The 20,336-nt window shown below is 44.3% G+C and overlaps 1 long non-coding RNA gene across 2 annotated transcripts in view; it reads left to right on the plus strand.

The window, feature by feature from the left end:
* Nucleotides 1-633: 633 nt before the first annotated feature.
* The window catches only part of LOC149749364 (uncharacterized), a 47,596-nt gene continuing 27,893 nt past the window's right edge, over nt 634-20,336 (plus strand). For both annotated transcript variants that reach the window (XR_016393026.1, XR_016393027.1), the window contains exons 1-2: nt 634-1,149; nt 18,543-18,633. This is a non-coding gene — a long non-coding RNA (uncharacterized LOC149749364). The remainder of the gene's footprint in view (nt 1,150-18,542; nt 18,634-20,336) is intronic.

Raw genomic sequence — 20,336 nt, forward strand, 5'->3', positions numbered from 1 at the left:
TATCACTATGTTGGTTGGTGAAATAGTAAATGTAAACATATTAGCCTAGTGTCTGGTAAACGGTAAGTTATTGTTTTACCATTTTTTTTTCCCTCATGGACATCAGGAAAAAAAGGAACCTGATTCATTGAATTGGCGAAAGCGTCTGAACAAATTCAATTCACAGTTCATTTCATTAGTTCTGGCAGGGGCCACAAAAATAACACGCCGAATTCCCTGGATTCCTATAAAAGAAAACTAAGGCCCAGAAAGAGAGTGTGACTCTGCCAGTCTCGTGGCTCTTAAGGGCTGGACTTGGTGCAGAACCCATATGTCCTAGGCTAAGGCCAGTGCTCTGCCTAGCGGTCTGACTCCTACCGCTAGGCAGAGTTTCTGCACAGCGGGAAGTCAAGATGGAGGAGAAATGTCCCCTTTTTGAATGGACTCTGGGAATCCATCGTTATCAATACCGTTGGAAGGTTCTCAAAGTCTTCTCTGCATAAAAGCCTGGCCGTGGCTCTCAGACAGTTCACAGGGTAAAGGACCAATGACGTCCCCAGCATCCTGTCAAAATGAAAACTTTTCAAATATTGCCAAGACACACATTGCGAAGCAATTATACTCCAATAAAGATGTTAAAAAAAAAAAAAAAAGCCAAGAGCCATACAACTCCCCACATCAGCAACAGTAAACTTATAAAAAGCCACCAGACGAGTTTCAATTCCTAGCATCTTTCTTTGCGTTGCCTGTTCTGCAGCTTGATTCATTCCTATTTCTGCCTCTTGGATACTTTGAAAAGTAAGTTTGTACTCACTTAACTCCCAGATTAATTTACGGTAAAGCCACTCCCTGCGTAGGAAGGGAAGAAGGAAATGAATGATTTGAATGCTGATCACAGTTTTGAAAGGCAGGCCTCAATCCCTTTAAAATGAGCTGCTCTTTGGGTTTAGGAGTGTTTTCTTTTCCCTGGTTTCAAATTCTGACTTGTCTCTTTTCTCTTACCAGTCTCTGCAAGCTCTCTCCTGCCTTTAATCCTGGGCCTGGGAATCTGCTGTTTGCACATGAGCGACCAGAGGGCTAAGATCTCTACTGCCTTCCAGAGGAAATCTCACAGGAGACCCATCCTAGCGTCTGAGGGCCCCAACTCCTGCTCTTACTGTTGTCAGAAAGGTACGTTTGGTATCTGGTGTTCTATATCACATCTTTTTAACTCCAGGAGACTTATTCTCAGAACTGTGTGTGTGTGTGTATCCTGATATTTCCTGTAAAAGTCTTGTGTTGATTAGAAATAGTAATTGATCACATAACCTCCTAGGAAGGGATTACAGAGGTCATATAGGGAAAAGCAAGGTTCTCCACACTGTCAAACTCATCCCCATTCAGGATCCTCCAGTGGGTCCCATCGCTTACAGGATGCATTCTAAACGTTGGATACTGACCCTCAAAGGTAGGAACAGGGCCTGGCAAAAATTGGCACTGGATAAATATTGTGTGAATAAATAACGAGGCAGGTGTCTAACAGCTGGCTGACCCCTTCTGCCCCACCTCTTCCAGCATGGTGAAACCTCCCCCTCCCCTTCCTTCTCTTATGAACCTCTGCTGTAGCCAAACACACTGCCCACCTTCCTCCACTGCTCTGACTCTGATCCCTCCATGCCCTTGTTTGAGCACTCTTCCTGACCGACACAGTCAGTGCCATTTCTGTCTGTCGCATACACCTCCTTTTTTGCGAAGTATTCCTTCCTTCCTTCCCCAACCTTCATCCACATGAACTTCCTTTCTTCTCTGCTCCCCAAAGAACTTACGTCTCTTAAGTACACACCACTGGCCTCCCTCACTCAAGTATAAACTCCTTGAGGACAGTTGGGACCCATTTCATCTCTCTCTGCCCTCTGCACAGCCCCTGACAGAGGGCCGAGCATGTGGCTGCCATGCAGACAGGCTCTCTGGCTTGAACTGAATCTCTGGTCACCTTCTCCTCTAGCCCGATAAGGAGGGAACGCTGTGTCCTCACTCTTTTCTCCTCCATGAAAAGCTGAGTTAGGAATTATTTCTGTCCTCACCTCTGACCTAAATCTACGCAAGTCTGTCCTGACAACCGCACCCACAGACGATGGGTAAGCAAAACTAGCCACTGGAGCTGTGTAACATAGTGGCCCATGCTTGCCTCTCCAGGCCCTCACTCGGCCCTGGAAATTTACAGGCATGCATAGCTGCACTATTGCGGAGCCAGCTCGGAACCTGTTCTGCTTGAGGCTTCTTCCCTCAGCAGTTATGTCAGGTTATGAGCGTTGCCAGCTGGGACAGGAGGGCACCCAGCCCATGCCCAGGCTTTCTTTATCCCAGTGCAGCAGGGCTCCGGGGGATTTTTGATCTTTAATCATGAACCTGGGAGCCCTTTGAGTTCTCTCAAGCAGTCAAGCCAAGAAGGCTTTCTGATTCCAATGGCAATAACCACTCGTGATTTATGGACTCTCAGAACCTGGAACATCAGAGCTGGAGGTAACCTTCAGAATCACCTAGTCTGATTCTTCAATTCACAGATGGCAGACCAGATTAGAATTGTCTTGCTTTTAAAATGAGGGGGGATAGACTGTATCCGTCCATTTAGTAATTCCTTCATCCACCTACCCATCCTTCCATCCAGTGGTCTACCAGTCAACCCATTTGCTAAGTAGCCACTAACAGTAGGTGACCAGCTCTGCTAGAAACTAGATAGAAAGCACAACTAAGGCATGTTCTCTGCTTGCCATGCATACACACACACACACACACACACACACACACACACAATTACAATCCTGTGTGATACGTTATAATGCAAGTGTGAACAAAATGTGTTATGAGCACATAGAAGGCAGTGACTAATTTGCTCTGCATGGAAGAGTGGGAGAAGACTTTTAAGAAGCGGAGGCATAACCTTAAAGGAAGGGAAAGGGTTTTATAAAGGAGGGAAGAGGGTATCACAGAGTGAGGGCAGCCTGTGCCAGTGCCCAGCCTCAGAAGAGTGGGCAGCATGCAAGTAGGGCAGTGAGCATCCTCAGGGGCTCTGGAAGAGGCTGTGTGGGGTGGGAGGTGGGACATGTCCTGAGGCTGCCGCAACACTGATGCAGAGCCTCGGGTGGAGATCTCAGTAGCTGTGCCTACTGTCTGAGCTTGACCTTGGGGCTGACAGTGAGTTTCTGAAAGTTTCAAAACTTTCAAATAAAATTTACATTTTATTAAGACCTCTTTGGCCAGCCTTTGCTAAGGGCTGGTGTAATTGTCTTAGAATAATAAAAGCAGACAGTGAGCTTTCAAACATAATTCAGATCACATCACCTCCTTGCTTACTACCCTCCGTACTTGTCCGCTAACTGTACTTTTCATCACAAATTCCTGTTGTTCGTTTTTTTTTTCTCCATAGTACTTACTACTGTATTAAATCATCTTGTTTATTTGTCTGCATGTGAATGGCCTGTCTCCAATCCTAAAACGAGAGCCCCGTCAGATCAGAGCTATGTGTGTCTTACTCACTACTGTGTCTCTAGGCTTAGTACAGCGCCTGGGATGTAACAGGTGCCCACAAAGTGTTTACAGAACGATTGACAAGACCTTGACCTCAGGAAATGGTAATGAGGATGGAGAGGAGATGGCCTTAAAGGCAGAAAAACGGATCCTCCCTTTGCAGACCCATTATGTACTTAATGAGTGAATGGTAGATGGTTTTCAGCAGACAGAGGATAAGGTTATTCTCTTAGCTGACTGATGTTACTACCCACATCTGAGAATTTTTATGACAGGCAACCCTATCTTTCCTCTTGCTCTCTTCACTCCAAGTGTTCCCACAAATTATCAGTCTCTAGAATAGAACCATCCAAGGACCCTCTCCTTGGGCTTCTGTTCTAGACCCGGCTCAGCCACTAACCTTGTGGGGTAGACAAGATACTTTTCTCAGCACTTCAGTTTCTTTTACTGTAAAATGAGAGTGCTAGCCCAGGACCTATAAGATGCTTGTTAACTTACATGCAATGGCTCTCAAGTTTCCTTAGCTAAGGCAAGAGTTCTCTGTTTTCATTTTTTAAGTATATAAACACCGATTATCTACAAAATCTCATAAAACAAATACTTCTTTTATATTTCTCTGTTGTCCCTTTCAATTTCTAGCCATAACTATTTTCACAGAGCTGTAATCAGAGAGCATGTACAATTTTGCGTTCCACTCTTATCCTTGAATGTTATTTGTTATGCGCATTTCATGTTGTCACAATCCTTCCATGTATCATTTTAATGGCTACATAATTTTCCACAGAGTTAATATATCATAAATTATTTAACCATTCCCAAACTGCTGGGAATTTGGGTTCTCTCCAGGTTTTGATATTTTAAAGGGCTTTGAACATATAGGTTTTTTTTTCTTTCTTAGAGTTATTTTCCTTAGGGTAAATCCCTCAGAGTGGGATTATTAGATGTGTTTTATGGCTCTTGAAAAGTATTGCCAAATGGCTCTCCAAAAGGATTGTTTCAATTTGTATTCAATTTGTGTTCCATGCGGGAGTGTGCCAATTTCACAGAAACCTTGCCAGCATGTTTTTAAAAATCAATTTTTTTAAAGTTGAACTTGTATGAAATGGGGCTTCCTGATTGTTGCTGTATCGGAGCCATCATCAGTCAGGCTAAAGTTATAATACAGTGCTTGGCAAATAGAAGCGCTCAATAACCAGTATTGTTATTATTATAGAAAGAGAGATCTTAGGAGAGCCAAGCATGCTTGTCCTACCCTCGAACTCAATTTTTTTTCTAACATGGTCTCCAGTTCAGCTCACTGCAGATACATACCCCTTACCTTCAGTGTTTCCTCCAATCAAACTGCCACGAAGTGCCCTCTATTCTAAGGTGGCCAAGGTTCCTTAGACTTAGAAATCATGGGTCAAGCTCCACCCCTTGCTGATTCTCTCCTCCCTTCAATTTTCTGTCAGGAGATGGTCCTCGCTAGAGATGGGATGCTGACTGCTTCCCCCCACCAAATGCTGCTTCTATTAATCTGAAGTAATTCTCCATAGCTTCTCCCGTTCCACATCTTCCTCAAGATAGCCCACTGGCTATTGGAAGACGGGAAATTAGTTCCCCAGTGCGTATTTTCTTCTCCAAGTTGGATATCTCATTTTAAATCTATCCCTTATCCTATTCAGGTTTTCACAGTCCTGGTTGCTCTCCTCTGAGTTCCGGTTTGTAAAGCTCTCCCTTTAAGTGTTGGGCCTTTTCATTTATTAAATTTACGGAGCATCTTCTGAGTGACAAGCAAGATATGAAGATGAATAATCCCTAGTTCCTGGCCTCAATATGCACAGAGTCCAGTGGGTCAGAATGGAGCCCAGGTGTCCAAGGTTCTGGTCTTAGAGAACTCTTAGGCAGCATTGAAACTCTTAGAAAGGCATCCCAGAGCCTGAATTTCTGAGGTTCCAGCCATGAGAAGAGTTCTAGGAAGAGTAGGGGATAACCACTCACCAGACAGAGCTGATCCTGAGCCACATAGATCATGGAGGCTAAAACACCTAGGCAGATTCATTATTGAAGCTGCTGCCTATTCAGGGAGCTGGTACAAGTCTAAGAAAAGCCAGTTTCTTAGGGAGGAAGAAAGGGAATCTACTATTAACCAGCAAGGAGATGAATGGAGAAAACTCTAATCCTGGTCTGCCATTGTTGGGTGACCTGAGTTATGTCACTTAACCTCTCTGGAAGTCAGTTTCTTCATGTGTAGTAATGGGTAGGGTTGGACTATTTATTTGATCTGTAGATGTCCCTTCCAACTCTGAGAATTTATGATCCACAGAACAGCAAATCCTAACTTGTCAAATCCCTTCAACGACTCCTCGCATGCTCCCTCATCCGTTCCAGAAAAGCACAGGAAAGAAGATGACCTCCTTGGTCACTGGAAGGATGTTGGGAGAGTCCATTGGGATTCCGTGGCCTCTGTAGCTACTATGGTGACCATGCCCAGTTGCAGCTAAAATCTGTTGCTGGCAGGGTTTATACCCCATTTACTGAGCCTGGTGCTGTAACTGCTGACTTTTACTTCCTCTCATTAAGGCAAAGCACCATCTTATTTTGTTTTGTTTTCCCTGCATGTTTTGAGTTTGCTGCTTCCCAGCTCTTGTTATTAGAACAGACATAATTAATAACTCCTGGCACACAGAGCAGCCAGATTGGACAGTCTGCCTTTTGCTTTCTCGAACTGTCTTTTGAGCAATCTGCAAGCCTGAATTTATAGCCTGGACCCCATACAGTGGATTGTTTTGTAATCCCCAGAAAGAATCAGGAACTCACCACATTGCCAGCCTGAAAAAATAAAATTCTCTTTGTAGTTCATAGTGGAAGTTTTATCCAACCTCTTCAGTTAACAGCTGAAAGCAACATGTGGTCTCATCCTTTCTTAAACCTCTCCTGAGAAGACGATTCTGTGGACTTCTTTGGTCAGCATTCTAGAATTTTTCACTCGGGATTATCAGGAGTTGGTTCCTAAAGTCTAATCCACTCAACTTTTGTGGCAGCCTAGACCCACTTCCTTAGCAGAGATTAAAAGTAGAGACTCATGGGCTTCCCTGGTGGCACAGTGGTTAAGAATCTGCCTGCCAATGCAGGGGACACAGGTTCGAGCCCTGGTCCGGGAAGATCCCACATGCCGCAGCAACTAAGCCCGTGCGCCACAACTACTGAGCCTGTGCTCTAGAGCCCACGAGACACAAGTACTGAAGCCCGTGCACCTAGAGCCCGAGCTGCACATCGAAGAGTAGCCCCCGCTTGACGCAACTAGAGAAAGCTGCGCAGCAACAAAGACCCAATGCAGCCAAAAATAAATAATAAATAAATTTATTAAAAAGAAAAATAGAGACGCACCATTCTCATTTTACTTTTTCTTGTGATTGGAAAAAATTACTAAAAACCTTATCAGAGTCCTCTATTTTCACCCTAAGCAATCACAGTTTGTTGGCCTTTTCCACTTCAGGAAACACTCCAAAACGTCAGGCATTTCCAATCCTGTCATTTGGACTTTTGTTAATTTGTCCATGTTTAAATTGTTAGAACCTAAATTAGACAGATGCAATCATTTAATAATATCCACCGAGCTACTACTTTTATCGTGAGGGATACATATTTAAATAAAATAAGATTTCTGCTCTCCAGTAGCTTACAGTTTATAATCATAGTACGGTAATTATAACCCAAGGCTGAGCTGTACCGATTTACAGCAGTACTACAAACTTGTCCGCACATTGGATCTCCTGGGGAGCTTATGAAACTACTGAGGACTGTATCCCAGCCCCAGAGAAGTTCTGATTTAACTCTTTTGCGTGTATGTCTTGGGCTTTGGAAGTTTTAAAATATTCTCAGGTGATTCTAATGTGCAAACCACTGTGGGGACCACTGGTATATTTGAAGGACTGAGACACACACACACACACACACACACACACACACACACACACACACGACATTTCAATAGAGAAATTGAGAAAGTCTTCACAGAAGAGTTTAGTATAAAATTCTGTTGGAGATTCAGTTTAATAGTGAGGATTAAGTTACTGGCTTTGAGGTGATGCAAACTAGAATTTGAACATCAGCTCTGTCTCTTAGTGGCTGTGTGTTCCTGGGTGAGTCACTTACCCTTTCTGAGGGACAGCCATGGGCAAGAGCACACAGAATCTGAAGGAATGTAGGGGTCATGAAGGAAGTAGTAGGAGGTAAGGTGGCAGGTGGGAGACATAGTTTTTCCTGCTGAGAAAAGGGGGGGATTTGCAGGAGGGCAGGCTCAGAGGAGACACAAAGGAAGCGGTGGATGATACAGATGTTATAGAGGAGGAACTTTCCCTAATGTCCAAACATCTCTCCTCTCCATCCAACCCACCCCTCCAAATCAAAGCCAGTTCAGTTGACTCCCTGTTATGAACCAGATCAAAAATCTATGGCTAAAGACTCAGACCAGAGTCATGTTTGAGCAACTGATTCCGATGAGCAGAGTATATATGTGGCTTCTTCATCAGCTGTTTCCTATCTCTCTGTTACTTAGATTCTTCAGCATTCCCGTTGAGAACAAAGGAAGTGATAAAAAAATTACGTAGAATACATAATGAAACGTGGACAGAATTAGAAATTGAGACTGAAAAAGAGAAGGCTGAGAATAAAATACTTCTACTCTGAATAAATCCAGATATGCCCAAGTTAGCATTAATTGCTTTTCATGGTTCCATTGTAAGGTTTATTTAAGTAACAAGTGGTTATTACGCTGTGAATGTTGGTTCCTTAAGTTCTGTCATGTGGCCCATGACTGGGCTAAAAGGAAGTACACCTACAACTGCAAGTGAAGAACTGGTTTTGCTAGAGCAGACTGATGAATTCCAAGGAGAATGTCATGTAAATTGCAAACGCATGGAAGAGAAAGCTGTAGACATTTCGCAGAATAGAATCAAGTTATAAAATGTAGGGGTTAGAAAGGCCTTTGGAGTTCCTCTCATCCAACATTCAAAGTGTACAGATGAGGAGATGGGGGCCCAGGGTAGGTAACGTGATTTGTATAGGGTCACACAGTGAAATAACTGCTGGGGAGAGGAGGAAAATTACGTGTTTTGTCTCCTGGTGCTCATTTACCATAAGATAAACAAGCTTTTTTGGTTTTTCAATCAGGAAGAGCTGGTCTTTTCTGGAATGACAGGTTACCTTTCAACCACTGAAGCTTGTCACATGCCTACAACATGGCCAAAGGATTCTGTATGCATTTTGCAAATCAACCTGATTTCTTGAGTCCAGCTTGGTACTCTAGCACCATTACTTTTTTTTGTCTCATTTTCTTTCTTTCTTTTTTTTGCATTAATTTCACTTTTGTATATTAGAAACATGAGCGCAAATTGTCTTAATTCCTTTGTGGAACAAGGTAGCATAAAAAGATAAGTAGCTTTATTCCACTTGTACCATGTTCTCAGAAGAGAGAAGAGAACTTATATTTATTGTTATCAATTATGTGTTTATATACATTACTTTGTTTTAATTCTCCCAACATCACCATGAGGTATGTACTATTATCTTCATTTTACATGGGGAAACTGAGTCTCATAGAATTTAAGAAATTGCCTGAATCTTATACCTGGCAAGTGGGAGGGATGAGGTTAAATCCAGGTCTGACTTGTCCCAGCGCTCATGTTCCTTCCCCTACCCTGTGTGACTCCCTGGAGATATTTACTGCCCTGAAGCGGGAAAGCTGCCCGAGCTCTGCTGAATGGCCCGAGTGTGCTGTTTCCCACAGTGCTTTGCTGCTTTATTCTTTAGAAGTGCCTAATTATTTCACTCAACGAGACCTCAAATCTTACTCCAAACAACTGGCTTCCAAAGAATTGGCTATATTCCCTATTTCTAGTGTTGGGGAAAGAAACTCAACCAGCTATTTTTTCTTTTTTACTCCATTACTTTACAAGAACAAAAATAATCATATTAAGATGTCAAAAATTAATTTTAAATGTGCAAATGTGGGAGAGAGACACCTCCTGTCTGGGAGAGTCCAAAGGAATTTAAATAGACTCATGTGTGTTCTTTGTGTGAAATGCAGTGGCCACGGTTCAAATTAAGATGTTAATAGGACATTAATAAGAATGAGCTGGGGGATAAACACAGGACTGCAAAATAAGTTCATAAAGTCATGTAAGTGAGAGGCACATTATGTGATTGGGACTGTGCACTGTCCTGTCCCTGTTATCAGTGCTGACCCCACAGGGACAGGCTTCCTTCTTGCTACTGCTTCTACCAAGTAGATTGCAGTACCCTCTCTGCGCCCAATCCTGAGCCAGGTTCTTCAGCAGAGCAAAGGCACTAGTTTGTGCCTTTCAGAACTCCAGTATGGTTGATGAATTTGACTTTGGTTACAGTGAGCAAAGCTTATACTCCAGAAACAATTAGAATTCATCTTACGAGGCAAAAAGCTAAGTTTCAGGGCTGAATGAAGTGATGCCACAAGTTTGGATGGCAGTAAAGTCTTGCAATGATGGCGCTTGAGGGAACCTCAGCGACAACAGTCTGTACCTTCACTTTGTATAGGAAGTTTCCAAGGAGGCCCAGGGAGAGGAAGGGGCTGGCCCAGGGTCATACAGTTAATACATGGTCATAATCATGGCTACTTGTTAGGTACCAGACCCTGTGCTACACACTTAACATATTCAACTTCTTATACAATCCATGACAATGCTCTGAGGTAGTTATTATCCCCATTTGGAGATGAGAAAACTAAGGCATAGAGTTGGGAGCTGTTTGCCTGAGATCACACAGCTAGTAAGTTGTAGAGGAGAGATTTGAACACCAGTACAACTGACTGGAAAGTCCTCCTTCCTTTTAACCATTAACAGCAGAGCTGGGACTGGCATCAGAGTCAGGTTCATCTTGGAACTACTTTCTTTCGCATAGAGAACCTTTGAGTATATTCAGTGATTTTTCTGGTTCATATTGTTCTGAGGGTCCACTATGAGCAGATCTTGGGCTAGACCCTGGGGATATCAAAAATTAATAAGTGCAGGTTCTTAACCTCCTGGATCTTAAATAATGGAGTGACTGACACTTGAATGGGAAAATTACAGTACAGTGTGGTAAGTGTTATTATGGAGATATAAACAAGTGCTGTGGGAGATCAGGACAGAGTAAAAGTTCTGCCTGGAAGCAATGAAGGGTGACCTCACAGAGATGGTGAAATGGGAGTTGGGTCATGACATATGACTGAGTTTTCCAATCAGAGAAGGGAAGAGATACATTCCAGAAAAAGGGAACAGCACGTGCAAAAGCCCCAAATTGTGAAAGACATCGGTATGTTGGGGTAAGAAATTCAGGGCAACTACATGAGGTGAGGAGGCAGGCGATAAAGCCTGGGATCAGATTGTGAAGGGTGTTATGTGCTCCCATCAAGGAATTTTGTCTCAATTCTATAGGCAGCAGGTCATCAACAGGGATTCCTAAGCAAGAACATGTCTTGGTTAGATTTGCTTTTTGAGAATATAACGCAAGGAGACATGGCAGACAGGGGGCAGAAGTTGCAGTGGTCTGGCTGAAAACTGATGAGAGCCTGAGCCCAAGGCATTGTGGATGGAGAGGCAGGATGGATGAGAGCTATTAGTTTCCGGAGTCAAGCTCCCAGGGTGTGATGACTGGCTTGTGGAGGGAGAGGGAAGGACGTGTCTGAAGATGACCCCATGATTTCTAGCTCTAGAGGTGGAGTGAATGCAATACTCGTAACCGGGACCAAACACAAAGGATGTGGAGCAGGTTTAGTGAAGCTTGGGTGAGAGGTGGGGGAAAGGGCGTTCTCTACTCAGCCTGCCGTTTTAAGCTTTTACACAAACACGCCACTGGAGATGAGGGGCACATTTGGAAGACAAATGCTGTGGTTGGGAGAGATGGAGGAGATGGAGAGAGAGACTCAGGAGACCTCAGGATATCGATGGTACTTAATACTCTAGAACCAAGTGAGTGTCCCCAGGGAGATCTTCAGGGCTGGAATAGATGAAGTCCCAAGGTAGACCATGAGTGTATTCTATGTTCCCTCTTAAGAGTCCCTTAAGCAGGCAGGGATTCCCATAGGGCAGGTTCTCACTGAAGTCACCCTGGCTTCCTCGAGTAGGATGTGGACCAAGAGATCACTCCATGCTGACGGCAAAGTCTCTACTAATTTACAATTTTTTCAAATAATTTTCTAAAATTATTAACCTAATAACTAGTTACTGAGAGCATCGTGGCTGGTAGGGCATGGAGTGATGAATCAGACACAGCCTCTGTCTTCAAGGAGTTTCTGTCTAATATTACAGGGTGCTATACAGCAAACTACACAGCAAGTGTGACAGTGCTTAGCAGGGTGCCTGACTTAATAGGTGAGAAATTATTATTATTTTTTTTCTTTTTTTTGCGATACGCGGGCCTCTCGCTGTTGTGGCCCCTCCCGTTGCGGAGCACAGGCTCGGACGCGCAGGCTCAAAGGCCATGGTCCACGGGCCCAGCCGCTCCGCGGCATGTGGGATCTTCCGGTACCGGGGCACGAACCCGTGTCCCCTGCATCGGCAGGCGGACTCTCAACTACTGCGCCACCAGGGAAGCCCCGAGAAATTATTTTCATTAAAAAAATGTTATCCATAAGTATCTGAGAGAAGGGATAAAGATGGTTCTGAGGAAGAGGAGATTCCTAGATTTATCAGAGGCATGGGGGAAGGCTTCTTAGAAGAGGTGGGATACAGGCCTGAGGTGTGGGTAGAGTTGGAGCAGGCAGAGGTGACAGTTGTTGGAGACAGGGACACATTGTCTGATAAGCAACTATGCTTACAGGTGGGACCAACTGTTAAGAGAGGCCCCTGGCAGTGTAGTGCCTCCTGTCCCACAGCAATGGAGCACGAGAGCTGAGACTCATGCCAGACACTGGGTTCACAGGGCTGAGTGACCAGAAGCAAGACTTGTTCCCAAAAAGGGTCAGAGGGCTCCAGCCTCACACTCCCTTCCCCCATCCTGACTCATTGTGGGATGAAGCTGTTTTAGTGCTTCATTTCCCTTGGTCAAACCAGGATGATTTGAATGCACCTGCCTCCCTTCCGTCCCCACTGCCTAGCAAGGGTGGCCGTTGTGAGGGGCAGGGAGTGTTTCCTAATTGTGGTCCTGCGGCCCAAGCGCCACGTGAGGGCTCTTGGCGGTCTCACCCAAATGAGGTGGGGGCCGGCTGACTGCTCAGCCGCAGTTGGAGGATGCCTTGGTTATTCCTTCTCAGTAGACTTCTGGTCTGGTTTTGAAGTTGCACATTTCAGAAGCTCGCTGCTTCTCTTTAAAAAAGGTGAGGGGAGGAAGCGGGGGTGGCGGGGGTGGGTGAACGGAGTTCCACCTGCCAGATGGCTGCCAGGCCTCGGCAGTGGCGCTCTGCATCTCACTCCCGTGGACCCACCATTGAACCTCCCAGCCCCCCTCCTCCCCACCAAATTAGACACATTTGAAATGCAGAGCAAGTGGTCTCATCGAAAAAAAGAGAAAGATGAAAAAACCCAAAAAAAACCAAAAACCAGTAAAAGCTATAAAATACCACCATGCTCCTGAAAGGGTCTTAGGGTCCTTTCACACAAAGCGGATTTTTCGGGGAACGCCTACTTCATCGTGCGAGGGGTCACCCTGTTTATCTGCAAGGGCACAGGACCTTGGCTTCTCCATTCAGAGCTCTGCTCCCACCAACCACACCTGCACAGTGGCCAAGAAACCACAGAACCCTGAGCCACCATCCCCAGGGACTGCGAGACAGTTGGGGTCACTGTTTTAAACACAGCAATTAGAGATGTTGACCCGTTTGAATTCACTTGGCCTGCGGGGCACTTGATGGTTGATGCTAAGAATGATGATGAGAATAATGCCATCAGTAACTTTCTGTAGTCGTGAGTCATACTGCTACAAAGCACTTTCACATTTATTGACTAATTTTCTCTCAAAAACATACTGGAGATCCCAGCTGCTTTCATAGTATCCCCAAAAGATAAGCTACCACCTCTAGCAAAGTGAACTGAAATGTGGATTCATTATTTAGAGCTGCGCATGGGGGAACTTTTCAGATTTGCATTGTGGTCTTGCCCTTGCCAGCTGGGTGACCTTGGACAAATCACTTCACACCTCCTAGCCCTTAGCTTCTTCATATGTAAAATGTGTTAATAATAACGGTCTCAGAGGGCTATTGTAGGGATTTAAATGACTTCATGTAAATAGAAAAGGACATTATAGCCTCTAAAGCATTATGCAAATACTAATCACCGTCTATACCAGGGTGCGGTATTTGCAAAAAAATGAACGTAAATATAGCTTTGAGCTGGCCAGTAGGATGTGCCTGAAAGAGCACTTCACTTGGAATAGGAAGACATGGGCTCTATTCTGGCCTTTACATGTCAGGTGACAGCGAAGAGTGTGGCTTTCAGACAGACAAACACAGCCATGCGAGTGATGCATTTACCAGCAAAAAAACGGCTGCCGCCATCCACCTGCCACCTTGTCACCTGTAGTAGGTTGAGTAATGACCCCAAAGGTGCCCATGTTCTAATCCCAGGAACCTGTGACTATGTTACCTTCCATGGTAAATGGACTTTGTAGATGTGACTGCCTTAAGGATTTTGAGATGGGAAGATTTTCCTGGATTATCCAGATGGGTCCAATGTGATCACAGAGGTCTTTGTAAGAGGGATGTGGGAGAGTCAGAGTCAGAGAGATGGCTGTGTGACAATGGGAGCAGAAATTGGGGTGATGGTCTTGAAGATGGAGGAAGACGAAATCAAAGAGTACAAGTAGCCTCTAGAAGCTGAAAAAGGCAAGGAAACACATTCTGTATAGAGCCTCCAGAAGGAACCCTCTCTGCTAACACCTTTGACTTTAAAGCCAGAAAAACCAGTTTTGGACTTCTGGCTTGCAGAACGGTAAGGGAATAGCTTTGTGTTGTTTTGAGCCATCTATGGTGGTAATTTGTTACAGCAGCAATAGGAAACTCATACACCACCTTTACCCCGAGCTCCCCAGTCCCTGAGCACTGGGGCTCCTGTTTTCTTCCTTCCAACCTGTGCCTAGCACCTGAGTAGGCTAGTGGGCAGTGCCCAAGCGTCCCTCTACCAGCTTCCCAGTTTGGGCGGACCAGCATGTAGCTCACGTATTACTGGGATTGGAAACTGATGAACTCCTCGGCTCTGTACCTCTAATTGGCCAGAGATCTTCCTGGGGCACCGTGTCTCAGGAAACACACCTTGACTGTGGGTAAGTCACTTAAACCCTCAAACTGTCTATTTTCTCATCTATCATTTGGGGATAAAATTTCCTTCCACCTCTACCTCACAGGGTATTTGGGAAACTTAACAGAAGCTCTAGCAATGAAAGCGCTTTGCCGTCTATAAAATGCTCTGCAAGTGTGCACTCCTATCACTATAATCACCAGTAATTTAGAAACATAGAATTTTCCAGCTCAATCTCTTCTTCACTCAATATATATGTCATGGCACGTGACAAGCGCTCTGATTCTAAAGTGGAAGGGAAAAGTTTTTGGAAGGGGATTATCCAGTTGGGCATTCGATTTTGGACGTATGGATTACCCATGAACTTGCACTTTCAATATGGACCTAAAACTATTAAAAATAAAACCAAACAGATGTTGTGAGGACATTAAATATTGCTCAGTAATATTGCCCATTTGGAGATGGTGAGATGGGGCAAATTTCACTTGCCTTTCTCTTTGTGGAACTAAAAATGGAAACGACACTTTGTTAATCAGTAACAGAGTCTTCTGAAAACAGGAGCTTTTAAAACATCTTTCAGCCACAAGACTGCTGAGAGCCAAGAAGCTGTGTGTTACTGCAGACCTGTGCTTGTGCATCTTGCCACCAAAAAATGGAAACCCTCGCTAGTTATGGGCTCTTTTTTAAACATTAAAACCACAATTTACCTAAAACTCACCCTCGACCCTCAGAATGGTTTATGCACCATGACCTCACTAACCTTCTCTGACTTCATTAGGGTCAGAAAAAAGCAAGCAATCGTCTGGTAAATTTGGTCAAAGAGCAGAGAATATTAGAATGTAAGGCGAAGGAGTTGGTGGAAGGGAAAAAACATTTACCAACCACTTAGTTCAAGATGCAAGACTATGCTTTTCCACACATAGTATCTAATTTAATTCTCATTGCAATCTCTTTATGTAGCTATTATTCTCAGTTTACAGATGTAGAAGCTGGGGCTCAGAAAGATTACATAACTTTCCAGAACATCGCAGTAGAACACGGCAGAGCTGGCTTTTCAGACCACTTCTAGTTCATCCCTTTACAAAAGAAGGAACAGGAGAGGACTGATTACCCTGGAATCATATATTTACTTAGTGCCCTTACAACTTCTAAAATTTAGGTTCACTAAATAGGTTTTGACTCTCCCCTTCGAAACTTCCTCAAAGCTCTCTAAGTCCTTGCAAACCCAAGAGAACTATATAACACTCCAGAACCATCTTCCTTGGACCCCAAATTTAGTACTTGAAGGTGTATTACCTTGGGTTCTGAGTGTGTTGAGGCCCATGGCTTTCCCATAAGAGGCTGAAGTACCTTCCTTGACTGTTTGCCGTGTTCCACTTTGTGATGAACAGCACTCAACTGGAAGCGCTGAGCAGAAGTTTTGCAATTTTTTTTCTCTGTGCCCAATGCCAGGGGTAAAACACATCTTGGCTTTGAAGCCACAATACTGGAGGTCAAGACCCAGGTTGGCTATTATCTCACTTTGCCATTGTGGGTCAGCCAGGAGTGGGCTAGGTAACCTCCCAGGTGGGGATTTCTCACTTCTAGGAGATTAATTTGATTGGGTTGGTTGAAATCCCAAATATATGAGGTTAGTGAGGGAAGCTCTAAATGGATTCTGGCTTTGGCTGTCTGAAATATAAACTCTTGTTCATTCATGGAGAATTCAAAACAATCCAGCACCCCTTCTCATGTTTCTTTGAGAGTGATGATCCAAGGGGAAACTATAAGGCTGTGATCAGCTGAGTCTGTACCAACTTGGTAGAGCTGAAGATGGAGAGAGGGTTGGTTAGAGGCAGCAGAAAAAATGGAGCAGACTCTTAGGGAAGAGAGATAGGATATAAGTGGAGAGGAAACTAGAGCAGGTTAGAAACCCTGGTATTCCATGGGATGGTGCAGACCAGGGCCAGGTTCCAGAAAGCAGAAGATCTGGACTCTGGCTTTGACTGGACCAAGTGCTCCTTGGACCTACCTAAGTCATTCAAGCTCTTTGGATATCGTTTTCCTCCACTGACAAGAGGGATAACGACATCTTCCCAGCTGCCTCATAAAGTTGTTGTAACGATTAAAACGAGATGGTGTATGTGAACTTTCTCAGAAGAATGTGGAGTGAGTGTTGTACAATATAATAAAAAGCATTATCTGTAGAGCCCTCTCAGATGGTGCTGTTGGGAAACAATTCTTATTCGCCTTTTTCTGTTCAGGGAAACCAGGTCTGAGATGTGATCTTACTAAGAGCATTCACGTGGTAGGTGAAGGAACCAGGGTGTCGCTACTAACAAATAGCAGAAGAAAGGGACATGGCTGAGTGTTTTCCTGGATACCAGAGATGCACTGACAGTAACCAGGTGCAGCGCAGGATGGAGAAAAGGGTATGTGCCAGTCGCTATGGCTGCGTTTAGCGATTTAAACTGTGAGTAAGGAGTTTAGTAGCAGCTGGGCTGTGTAGTTCTGGCTCAGGGGCTCTTGTGTTGTTTCAGACAGGGGCTAGAGCTGGAAGAGTTGGGCAGGGGGTACTGGAGCAGCTGGGGGCAGGCCAGGCATCTCTCAGGACCCCTCCATGTGGTCCCTCTGTGTGGGGACCACACAGCGTGGCAGATTCAGGGCAGTTGGACTGCTTCTTTGGCAACTCAGGGCTCCATGTGAACAAGGAGGAAACAGCATCATTGCCTTGAGCGACATAGCTTCAGAAACCATACATCGTCTCTTACACTGTATTGAAATGATTAGCACCCAGTCATAACCCTGCTCAGATTCAAAAGATGACTTAGACCCCACCTTCTGATGGGAGGAGGGGCAAGTTTCTAGAAGAGCACATGGTATGGGAGAGATTGTTGCAGTCATCTTCAAAAAAATGCAGTCTGCCAAGGAAGGAAAGTCTGCAACATTGTTGGAATGAAGATTAAGGGTCTTGAATCCTGGGAGAAAGAGCAGTTACTTCTGCACCAAGGATGTTGACTATAAAGCACAGTCTCATTGACAGATAAGTCCTTTCATGAAGAGAGACTGAAAAAATACCAGCAATGTCCTATCATGTAACAAAGGAGTGTGTTAAACTAGAAATGGGGTGGGGGCATTATTAGGGAAGGTCCTGAAATTATATCTGGGCACATCAGTCAGTTTGTTGAGAGGCTAACAGAGAAGATGTTTATGGAAGCAAACAGGAAGAGCTCTTTACAAATGGCCAGATTGTAACTTACGGACTCAACTTCTTTTTTTTCTTTTTCTTTTTTTTTAATTGAAGTAGAGTTGATTTACAGTGTTGTGCCCATCTCTGCTGTACAGCCAAGTGACTCAGTTATACACATCTAGACATTCTTTTGTTTATATCCTTTTCCATTGTGGTTTATCACTGGGTGTTGAATATAGTTCCCTGTACTATATAGTAGGACCTTGTTGTTTATCCATTCTAAATGTCATAGTTTGCATCTACCAACTCCAAACTTCCAGTCCATCCCTCCCCCAGCCTCCTCCCCCTTGGCAACCACAAGTCTGTTCTTTATGTTTATGCAGACTCAACTTCTTGTTTGAAACCCTTGGCAAGCTCAGGTTTTCTACATGGCTTAATTATCTTGGAACATCCCTATCTTCCTTTTGGCTTAGCTGAAAGTTGATGGATTCTGGATAGAAATCAAAGACGCCTTCCCACCCAATTATTCCTCAATAAAATTATTTTTGAAAAAGAAATATTAATTTATCTATCAGGTCACTATTTATTTAATTAAACTAATTTAAATTAAATTAATTAATTTACTTATTTATTTTCAACTGATATTTCACCTTGTGCAGAGAGAGCACTGTGATATCTCCTGGGACAAACAGACGCGAGGAGAGTGTCCTGCCCTCAACAGCCAAGAGCTTCCCCTTCACTAGAAAGGAGGTGAGAGAAGAGGGAGTCAAGTGTGGCCTGGGAATGGAAGCCCAGGTCCAGGTTTCTGGACTGTGTAAGAGACTGTGTTGAAATCCTGCTGTGTATATGACCTGGTTTAAACCTTGCTCCAAGCGTGTGGTTACTGGTGAGAGTCCTCCTTGGGTCTCAACAGGCATTAAAAGAAATGATGTATGTGAAGCACTTGGCATGTGGATGGCACTCGGAATAGTGCACTTTTGTTATTAGGCTGTGTGTTTTTATTATAATTCAATCCTAACATTAAAGTATGAATAATAACTTCCTATTTACAAATTACTGATATTTTTCATGTCATTTAATATCAAAAATCTTGTCATTTAGGCAATGCAATTATGCCCCCAGCCCCCCAGTTTTACAGATTAGGACATTGATGTTCAGAGAGGTTAAGTGACTTACCTGGGGTCTCCTGGCTGATAACTGGCAGAGCTGGGATTTCGAACCAGGTTACCGCCCCAAAGTCATCCCTTTCCACCCTACCGTGTTGTTTCCTAAATTGCCAAGTGACCTCGTGCAAGCATTCTACATCCCGTCCCCCAATCTGGCCTTCAATTTCTACATCTGCAAAGTGAGAGGAATTAAATCATGCCTGAGGTCCCCTCCTGGTCCCAGTGTCTCTGATTAAAAGCGTATGTTCAGGAATGGACGCTGCTTGCTGCCGGGCTCTGAGATGCACAAGGAGCCTGGGCTCAGGGGGCTGGAGACTGGACCTGCGCCCAAACACAGGCTGGCTTGGTGTTCAGTACTGTATCTGGCTGCCAAAAGGCCAGAATTCTCTAGAGAACCTGAGTCCTATCTGGCCAACTTCTGATGGCCTTAAGTTATCCTCTGACCTCGAACTTGTGATTATCTGAAGCTTATTTTTAAAAAGACTTAGGAATAGCCATTCTATCTCTCTGGAGACCCGCTTCCTTTCTTACTTTCTTTATGTTCTTCCAACAACAGGGAATGGGAACTAGGAGTCAGGCAATCTATCTGTAATTTTTGCTTCTGCTGCTGTCTTTCTCATGACTCTGGGCAAATCACATCCAAAGCAGGATTATCAAAAAGAAAGTGTTCCCCTGGCTGGAGGGTTTGTGAAGCCACATGGCTTCCTCTTGAAGAAGAAATGGAAGACCAAGGTTATATGCACCTTTAAGATATGAAACCTATCAGATTTACTAATAACCATGTCTGATATTCAGGGCTGGTCCACTTGAATTCCTTCTTTAAAAATAGCTTTTCTACTGTATTACAAAGGAAATAGGTGAGGAAAATGCTCTCTGTATCTGGCCCCAAGAGCAGTTGTAAGGCTCAAAGGTAATACTAGGTTTAAAGCATAATTCCTTTTCCTTCTGCATACCTCCTTCCCCATTTTTGATGGGATGTGAAGTGACTCACAGTCACTCAGGAAGTACGTCTCTGAGCCATGCTGGATGGAGTCTGTCTGCACCTTGACCGAGTGTTGCTTCTCCTGGGTCAAGTGCCTTGCTCTGGCCTCACCCATCATCTGGTTTCATTCTGCAGAGACTGAAGCAGGAGATCCACCTGCCCCCAGGAGAAGGGCCTTCATAATCCCTGATGCTGGGGCTCTGCATAAGCTGAGGCTGAGGGACACTCTCCTCCAGCCTCTCTGACCTGTAAGTTAAAGAGCTGGTTTTGCTTTGGAAGAAAGAGCCTTTTGATCCTTGCTCCAC

The sequence above is a fragment of the Delphinapterus leucas genome, chromosome 4 (assembly GCF_059928025.1).
Source record: "Delphinapterus leucas isolate spDelLeu-1000000601 "Yukka" chromosome 4, BTC_Dleu_Yukka2, whole genome shotgun sequence".
Classification (NCBI taxonomy): Eukaryota; Metazoa; Chordata; class Mammalia; order Artiodactyla; family Monodontidae; genus Delphinapterus; species Delphinapterus leucas.